General features: G+C 41.5%; 1 non-coding gene across 1 annotated transcript; it reads right to left on the bottom strand.

Annotated features, from left to right (window-relative positions):
* Window positions 1-6,389: 6,389 nt before the first annotated feature.
* Window positions 6,390-6,508, bottom strand: LOC123687767. The gene has a single exon (XR_006749476.1). It is a non-coding gene; the product is annotated as a 5S ribosomal RNA (ribosomal RNA).
* Window positions 6,509-10,000: the final 3,492 nt, after the last annotated feature.

Raw genomic sequence — 10,000 nt, 5'->3', positions numbered from 1 at the left:
GATTTAAGATACCGATGCATGACGTGAACGACTTTACGGCGCGATTTAAAGCTATACCGATGCATGACGTAAACAAGATCACACCGATACAGCACGTTAACATTAAAGCCCGCCTAATCCGATCGATGGAGGCCGTCTCGAGTGTCCAACTTGCTCACAAGAGCCGAGAAACAAACCGATGCATCACGTAGACAAGATCGTACCGAATGTTAACACAATCCAAAAGGAAATAATCTTAGATGAATATCGATTCTGATTATTGATTTTTCTTTCGCGATATTGATAGAAGACATCTGAATGAATTTCGAATTAATTCCGAAATCAAAAAAATATTTTCAATAAATTTTTTTTCTAGAGTACCTCGGTCTTTTCTATTTTTTTTCCAAGTTTCGTACGTCAATCAACATACATCCCAGAAAAAATCATCTCTCTAACTATCCTGGTTCAAAAGTTGTATCGGAACTTTTCACGTCGAAAAAGAACATAGGCGAAAAAGGACGTGAACATTATTCCTTATAAAAATCAAACCCGACCATGGATTTTGATTCTGATTGTTGATTATCGCTATTAGAACACATTAGGAGGCAACCAAATCAAATTTGAGAAAATTCCACAATCAGAAAATTTTTTTCGAAAAAAAAAAAAAAATTCGAGAACACCTCGGTCATGGCAAGTTATTTCCCACAATCCATTCCCCAATCAACGTACATCCCAGAAAAAATCATCTCTCTAACTATCCTAGTTCAAAAGTTGTATCGGAACATTTTCACGTCGAAAATATATCTCTAAGTCCAGACCGATGCACCACGTAATCTCGGGCAGACCGATGCACAACGTAAATGACGATCGGGACCGGGGCGATCGGTCGTATCTGACACCGCCGGCTCGGTTCTAACATCGTCAATGAGTCGGGGTTGTAAAAAAGGACGTGAACATTTTTCCTTATAAAAATCAAACCCGACCATGGATTTTGATTCTGATTGTTGATTATCGCTACTAGAACATATAAGGAGGCAACCAAATCAAATTTGAGAAAATTCCACGATCAGAAAATTTTTTTCGAAAAAAAAAAAAAATCGTAATCACCTCGGTCATGGCGAGTTATTTTACGTATTTCATTCCACAATCAACGTACAACATAGAAGAAATCATCTCTCTAACTATCCTGGTTCAAAAGTTGTATCGGAACATTTCACGTCGTAATATCTCGCCAAGTCCAGACCTCGGCGATAGGTAGTATCTGACACCGTCCGCTCGGGACTGACATCGACTTGGACTCGGGCTGATGATGGGGAGGCGTTTAAGGACGTGAACATTTTTCCTTATAAAAATTAAAGTCGACAATGAATATTGATTCTGATTACTGATTTACGCTTTAAAAACACATTAGAAGGCAACCAAATCGAATTTGAGGAAATTCCACGATCAGAAAATTTTTTTCGAAAAAAAAAAAAATCCGAAAAATATTTTTCGATTCCGATTACTGATTTACTCTTTTAGAACACATTAGGAGGCAACCAAATCAAATTTGAGAAAATTCCACAATCAGAAAATTTTTTTCGAAAAAAAAAAAAATTCGAGGACACCTCGGTCATGGCAAGTTATTTCCCACAATCCATTCCCCGATCCACGTACATCCCAGAAAAAATCATCTCTCTAACTATCCTGGTTCAAAAGTTGTATCGGAACATTTTCACGTCGAAAATATATCTCTAAGTCCAAACCGATGCACCACGTAAACTAGGGCAGACCGATGCACCACGTAATATCGGGCAGACCGTTGCAGAACGTAAACTCGATCATACCGATGCTTCACGTAATCTCGATCTTACCGATGCACCACGTAAACAAGGGCAGACCGATGCAGAACGTAAAGTAGATCTTACCGATGCACCACGTAATCTCGATCTTACCGATGCACCACGTAATCTCCATCTTACCGATGCACCACGTGAACTGGATCTTACCGATGCAGAACGTGAATTGGATCTTACCGATGCAGAACGTGAATTGGATCTTACCGATGCACCACGTAAACTCGATCATACCGATGCACCACGTAATCTCGGGCAGACCGATGCACAACGTAAATGACGATCGGGACCGGGGCGATCGGTCGTATCTGACACCGCCGGCTCGGTTCTAACATCGTCAATGAGTCGGGGTTGTAAAAAAGGACGTGAACATTTTTCCTTATAAAAATCAAACCCGACCATGGATTTTGATTCTGATTGTTGATTATCGCTACTAGAACATATAAGGAGGCAACCAAATCAAATTTGAGAAAATTCCACGATCAGAAAATTTTTTTCGAAAAAAAAAAAAAATCGTAATCACCTCGGTCATGGCGAGTTATTTTACGTATTTCATTCCACAATCAACGTACAACATAGAAGAAATCATCTCTCTAACTATCCTGGTTCAAAAGTTGTATCGGAACATTTCACGTCGTAATATCTCGCCAAGTCCAGACCTCGGCGATAGGTAGTATCTGACACCGTCCGCTCGGGACTGACATCGACTTGGACTCGGGCTGATGATGGGGAGGCGTTTAAGGACGTGAACATTTTTCCTTATAAAAATTAAAGTCGACAATGAATATTGATTCTGATTACTGATTTACGCTTTAAAAACACATTAGAAGGCAACCAAATCGAATTTGAGGAAATTCCACGATCAGAAAATTTTTTTCGAAAAAAAAAAAAATCCGAAAAATATTTTTCGATTCCGATTACTGATTTACTCTTTTAGAACACATTAGGAGGCAACCAAATCAAATTTGAGAAAATTCCACAATCAGAAAATTTTTTTCGAAAAAAAAAAAAATTCGAGGACACCTCGGTCATGGCAAGTTATTTCCCACAATCCATTCCCCGATCCACGTACATCCCAGAAAAAATCATCTCTCTAACTATCCTGGTTCAAAAGTTGTATCGGAACATTTTCACGTCGAAAATATATCTCTAAGTCCAAACCGATGCACCACGTAAACTAGGGCAGACCGATGCACCACGTAATATCGGGCAGACCGATGCAGAACGTAAACTCGATCATACCGATGCTTCACGTAATCTCGATCTTACCGATGCACCACGTAAACAAGGGCAGACCGATGCAGAACGTAAAGTAGATCTTACCGATGCACCACGTAATCTCGATCTTACCGATGCACCACGTAATCTCCATCTTACCGATGCACCATGTGAACTGGATCTTACCGATGCAGAACGTGAATTGGATCTTACCGATGCAGAACGTGAATTGGATCTTACCGATGCACCACGTAAACTCGATCATACCGATGCACCACGTAATCTCGGGCAGACCGATGCACAACGTAAATGACGATCGGGACCGGGGCGATCGGTCGTATCTGACACCGCCGGCTCGGTTCTAACATCGTCAATGAGTCGGGGTTGTAAAAAAGGACGTGAACATTTTTCCTTATAAAAATCAAACCCGACCATGGATTTTGATTCTGATTGTTGATTATCGCTACTAGAACATATGAGGAGGCAACCAAATCAAATTTGAGAAAATTCCACGATCAGAAAATTTTTTTCGAAAAAAAAAAAAAATCGTAATCACCTCGGTCATGGCGAGTTATTTTCCGTATTTCATTCCACAATCAACGTACAACATAGAAGAAATCATCTCTCTAACTATCCTGGTTCAAAAGTTGTATCGGAACATTTCACGTCGTAATATCTCGCCAAGTCCAGACCTCGGCGATAGGTAGTATCTGACACCGTCCGCTCGGGACTGACATCGACTTGGACTCGGGCTGATGATGGGGAGGCGTTTAAGGACGTGAACATTTTTCCTTATAAAAATTAAAGTCGACAATGAATATTGATTCTGATTACTGATTTACGCTTTAAAAACACATTAGAAGGCAACCAAATCGAATTTGAGGAAATTCCACGATCAGAAAATTTTTTTCGAAAAAAAAAAAAATCCGAAAAATATTTTTCGATTCCGATTACTGATTTACTCTTTTAGAACACATTAGGAGGCAACCAAATCAAATTTGAGAAAATTCCACAATCAGAAAATTTTTTTCGAAAAAAAAAAAAATTCGAGGACACCTCGGTCATGGCAAGTTATTTCCCACAATCCATTCCCCGATCCACGTACATCCCAGAAAAAATCATCTCTCTAACTATCCTGGTTCAAAAGTTGTATCGGAACATTTTCACGTCGAAAATATATCTCTAAGTCCAAACCGATGCACCACGTAAACTAGGGCAGACCGATGCACCACGTAATATCGGGCAGACCGATGCAGAACGTAAACTCGATCATACCGATGCTTCACGTAATCTCGATCTTACCGATGCACCACGTAAACAAGGGCAGACCGATGCAGAACGTAAAGTAGATCTTACCGATGCACCACGTAATCTCGATCTTACCGATGCACCACGTAATCTCCATCTTACCGATGCACCACGTGAACTGGATCTTACCGATGCAGAACGTGAATTGGATCTTACCGATGCAGAACGTGAATTGGATCTTACCGATGCACCACGTAAACTCGATCATACCGATGCACCACGTAATCTCGGGCAGACCGATGCACAACGTAAATGACGATCGGGACCGGGGCGATCGGTCGTATCTGACACCGCCGGCTCGGTTCTAACATCGTCAATGAGTCGGGGTTGTAAAAAAGGACGTGAACATTTTTCCTTATAAAAATCAAACCCGACCATGGATTTTGATTCTGATTGTTGATTATCGCTACTAGAACATATAAGGAGGCAACCAAATCAAATTTGAGAAAATTCCACGATCAGAAAATTTTTTTCGAAAAAAAAAAAAAATCGTAATCACCTCGGTCATGGCGAGTTATTTTCCGTATTTCATTCCACAATCAACGTACAACATAGAAGAAATCATCTCTCTAACTATCCTGGTTCAAAAGTTGTATCGGAACATTTCACGTCGTAATATCTCGCCAAGTCCAGACCTCGGCGATAGGTAGTATCTGACACCGTCCGCTCGGGACTGACATCGACTTGGACTCGGGCTGATGATGGGGAGGCGTTTAAGGACGTGAACATTTTTCCTTATAAAAATTAAAGTCGACAATGAATATTGATTCTGATTACTGATTTACGCTTTAAAAACACATTAGAAGGCAACCAAATCGAATTTGAGGAAATTCCACGATCAGAAAATTTTTTTCGAAAAAAAAAAAAAATCCGAAAAATATTTTTCGATTCCGATTACTGATTTACTCTTTTAGAACACATTAGGAGGCAACCAAATCAAATTTGAGAAAATTCCACAATCAGAAAATTTTTTTCGAAAAAAAAAAAAATTCGAGGACACCTCGGTCATGGCAAGTTATTTCCCACAATCCATTCCCCGATCCACGTACATCCCAGAAAAAATCATCTCTCTAACTATCCTGGTTCAAAAGTTGTATCGGAACATTTTCACGTCGAAAATATATCTCTAAGTCCAAACCGATGCACCACGTAAACTAGGGCAGACCGATGCACCACGTAATATCGGGCAGACCGATGCAGAACGTAAACTCGATCATACCGATGCTTCACGTAATCTCGATCTTACCGATGCACCACGTAAACAAGGGCAGACCGATGCAGAACGTAAAGTAGATCTTACCGATGCACCACGTAATCTCGATCTTACCGATGCACCACGTAATCTCCATCTTACCGATGCACCACGTGAACTGGATCTTACCGATGCACCACGTAATCTCAATCTTACCGATGCACCACGTGAACTGGATCTTACCGATGCAGAACGTGAATTGGATCTTACCGATGCACCACGTAAACTCGATCTTACCGATGCACCACGTAATCTCGATCTTACCGATGCACCACGTGAACTGGATCTTACCGATGCAGAACGTGAATTGGATCTTACCGATGCACCACGTAAACTCGATCTTACCGATGCACCACGTAATCTCAATCTTACCGATGCACCACGTGAACTGGATCTTACCGATGCAGAACGTGAATTGGATCTTACCGATGCACCACGTAAACTCGATCTTACCGATGCACCACGTAATCTCAATCTTACCGATGCACCACGTGAACTGGATCTTACCGATGCAGAACGTGAATTGGATCTTACCGATGCACCACGTAAACTCGATCTTACCGATGCACCACGTAATCTCGATCTTACCGATGCACCACGTGAACTGGATCTTACCGATGCAGAACGTGAATTGGATCTTACCGATGCACCACGTAAACTCGATCTTACCGATGCACCACGTAATCTCAATCTTACCGATGCATCACGTAATCTCGATCTTACCGATGCAGAACGTAAACTCGATCATACCGATGCACCACGTTATCTCGGCAGACCGATGCAGAACGTAAAAAAAAAGCTTACAGCACGCGGTGTTCCCAAGCGGTCACCCATCCAAGTACTAACCGCGCCCGACGCTGCTTGGCTTCAGTGTTCTGACGAGAACTGGCAATTTCAGCGTGGTATGGCCGTAAACAACAAATATAGCGATATTTTCTATGATATCTCACTTTTTGGGAGCGGAAAGGACGTGAACGTTTTTCCTTATAAAAAATGAAATAACTTTTGGATATTAATTCTGATTGTTGATTTAAGTTTTAAGAACACATTAGGACATATCTCAATGAAATTTGAGGGATTTCCGAAATCGAAAAATATTTTTCGAAAAAAAAAAAAAAATCCCAGAAGACCTCGGTCATCTCAAGTTTATTTCCATATTCTATTACACAATCAACGTACATCACAAAAGGAACCATCTCTCTAACTATCACAGTTAAATTTTTGTATCGGAACATTTCACGTCGGAATATCTCGCTAAGTCCAGACCGGGGAGATCGGTCGCATCTGACACCGTCCGCTCCGGTCTAACATCGTCTTGGAGTCGGGGTAACGATGGAGAGGCGTTTAAGGACGTGAACATTTTTCCTTATAAAAATTAAAGTCGACAATGAATATTGATTCTGATTACTGATTTACTCTTTTAGTACACATTAGAAGGCAACGCAATCAGATTTGAGGAAATTTCAAGATCAGAAAATTTTTTTCGAAAAAAAAAAAAATTCAAGAACACCTGGGTCATGGCAAGTTATTTCCCACAATCCATTCCACAATCAACGTACAACATAGAAGAAATCATCTCTCTAACTATCCTGGTTCAAAAGTTGTATCGGAACATTTCACGTCGAAATACCTCGCCAAGTCCAGACCGGGGCGATAGGTAGTATCTGACACCGTCCGCTCGGGACTGACATCGACTTGGACTCGGGCTAATGATGGGGAGGCGTTTAAGGACGTGAACATTTTTCCTTATAAAAATTAAAGTCGACAATGAATATTGATTCTGATTACTGATTTACGCTTTAAAAACACATTAGAAGGCAACCAAATCAAATTTGAGGAAATTCCAAAATCAGAAAATTTTTTTTCAAAAAAAAAAAAATCCGAAAAATATTTTTCGATTCTGATTACTGATTTACTCTTTTAGAACACATTAGAAGGCAACGAAATCAATTTGAGTGAAATCCAAAATCAGAAAATATTTTTCGAAAAAAAAAAAAAATTCGAGAACACCTCGGTCAATGGCAAGTTAATTTTCCACAATCCATTCCCCAATCAACGTACATCCCAGAAAAAATCATCTCTCTAACTATCCTGGTTCAAAAGTTGTATCGGAACATTTTCACGTCGAATAATATATCTCAGAGTCGCAGACCGATGCAGAACGTAAACTCGATCATACCGATGCTTCACGTAATCTCGATCTTACCGATGCATCAACGTAAACTAGATCACACCGATGCAGAACGTAAACTCGATCATACCGATGCACCACGTAAACTCAGGCAGACCGATGCAGAACGTGAACTCGATCTTACCGATGCACCACGTAATCTCGATCTTACCGATGCACCACGTAAACTCGGCAGACCGATGCAGAACGTGAACTCGATCTTACCGATGCACCACGTAAACTAGGGCTGACCGATGCATCACGGTAAACGACGATCGAGAGGCGCGAAAGGACGTGAACGTTTTTCATTATAAAAATTGAAATAAATGATAAATAATGATTCTGATTGTTGGTTATCATTTTTAATAAGCATTAGGAGGGCAACCAAATGAAATTTGAGGAAATTCCGATAATAGAAAATTTTTTCGAAAAAAAAAAAAAAATTCATGAAATCCTCGGTCATCGCAAAATTATTTACCATATTCTGTTCGATAATCAACGTATATTTAAAGAAGGAATCATATCTGTATCTATCTTGGTTCAAATTTTGTATCGGAACATTTTGACCAAAGTCCGAGCTTCGGCCGAAACAGACACGCTGACCTGGCCTATCGATCGACCGAGAGTCGGGGATAGAGCGTAAGTGTTGTCTGGAGGGGAACCCTGTGCTCTCCTGACATATATAGGGAAGGTGGTCGCGTTGGGCGATGCAGACCGTTTGGATCGGGAATTATATTTTTGGTTCAGCTATTGGAATATGGTTTATTGTTGGTATATATTGGCGAAATAACGTTCTTACTGACTGGGGATATTCATAAAAATGAGTCCGGAGATTTTCAGATCGAAGTCGAGTGATCCGACTTGGAAGGCGTGTTGGGTGGGTCGAGATGGCTTAGATAGATCAGACGAGGCGGGCTAAGTGTTGACGTCCATGCATCGGTCCATTTCAGATTGAGTCCGAGTAATCCGACTTTGAAAGAGTGTTGGGTGCGTCGAGACTGTTTAGATAGATCGGACGAGGCGGACTAGTGTGTTAACGACATGCATCGGTATATTTCTGATCGGAGTCCGAAGAAATCGGCCCTAGTAGGCGCAGCGGACGGTCGAGACGGCCTCGGTGGGTCGGATCGATCGGGAAAAGTTTGCTAAATCGTGTCTGGAGGGGAACCTTGGGTTCTCCTGACATATATAGGGATAAGGTTTGGGTGTGAACGATTCTTCACGTAAAAGTTGAGTAATTTATTTTTCGATAAGCTTTTGGATATTGATGAGAAGTATATGTATATCTTCGATAAAAGAATTCTTACCGTCTCCATGTATATTATATTTAGATATATAAGAAATAGTTAACGTGATGCATCGGCCGATTTCCGGATCGGAGTTCGAGAGATGCGACTTTCGATGCGCGATGGGTGGTTCGAGACGGCCTAGATCGATCGGACGAGGCGGACTAGGTGTTAACGACATGCATCGGCGGATTTTCTGATCGGAGTCCGATCAGAAAATCAGCTCTAGTAGGCGCGGCGAACGGTCGAAACGGCCTCGATCGATCGGACGAGGCGGACTAGGTGTGTTAACGACATGCATCGGCGGATTTTCTGATCGGAGTCCGAAGAAATCAGCTCTAGTAGGCGCGGCGAACGGTCGAACGGCCTCGGTGGGTCGGATCGATCGGGAAAAGTTTGCTAAATCGTGTCTGAGGGGAATCCGGGTTCTCCTGACATATATAGAAGGGGTGGAGAATGGGTCCTGTCCTAGACTGTTTGGAGTTCTTTTTAGAGATATTCAGTTGGTAAGTGGTAGACCCGAATCCGACCTCGGCGTTTGGGTACTGGCAAGGGTGTGTTGGTTTCGGCTTTCGCATCTTGGGTCGCTTTCGTCAACCTCATGCAGCGAGGGTCGCGGTCCGCTTCGTCTCTTTGTATCGAATGGCCTTTAAGCGACCAACCTTAAAATCGTGATCCTCTGCCCGTTGCGGTTATGTTCACAAAAATTTGCAACCGACTCAATTCGTTCCGAGCGACAAATATTGTTGAATCTCGAATCACCGTGTCGTTATATTCACAATGTATAGCGAAGGGTCGAGATTGGAATGTGTATAAGAAATTAGTTGATAGCCGGGGGTTCGTATTATATATGGACGCCTTGGCGAGGGATTGTTTCTAGAAACTTTCTCATTTTTGATCGGTGTTTTGTCCGAGATGATGATGATGTATTTATATAGCTTGAGTCTCATGC

Source organism: Harmonia axyridis, chromosome X (genome assembly GCF_914767665.1).
Source record: "Harmonia axyridis chromosome X, icHarAxyr1.1, whole genome shotgun sequence".
NCBI classification, from domain to species: domain Eukaryota; kingdom Metazoa; phylum Arthropoda; class Insecta; order Coleoptera; family Coccinellidae; genus Harmonia; species Harmonia axyridis.
This window is presented reverse-complemented; position numbering and strand designations above follow the sequence as displayed.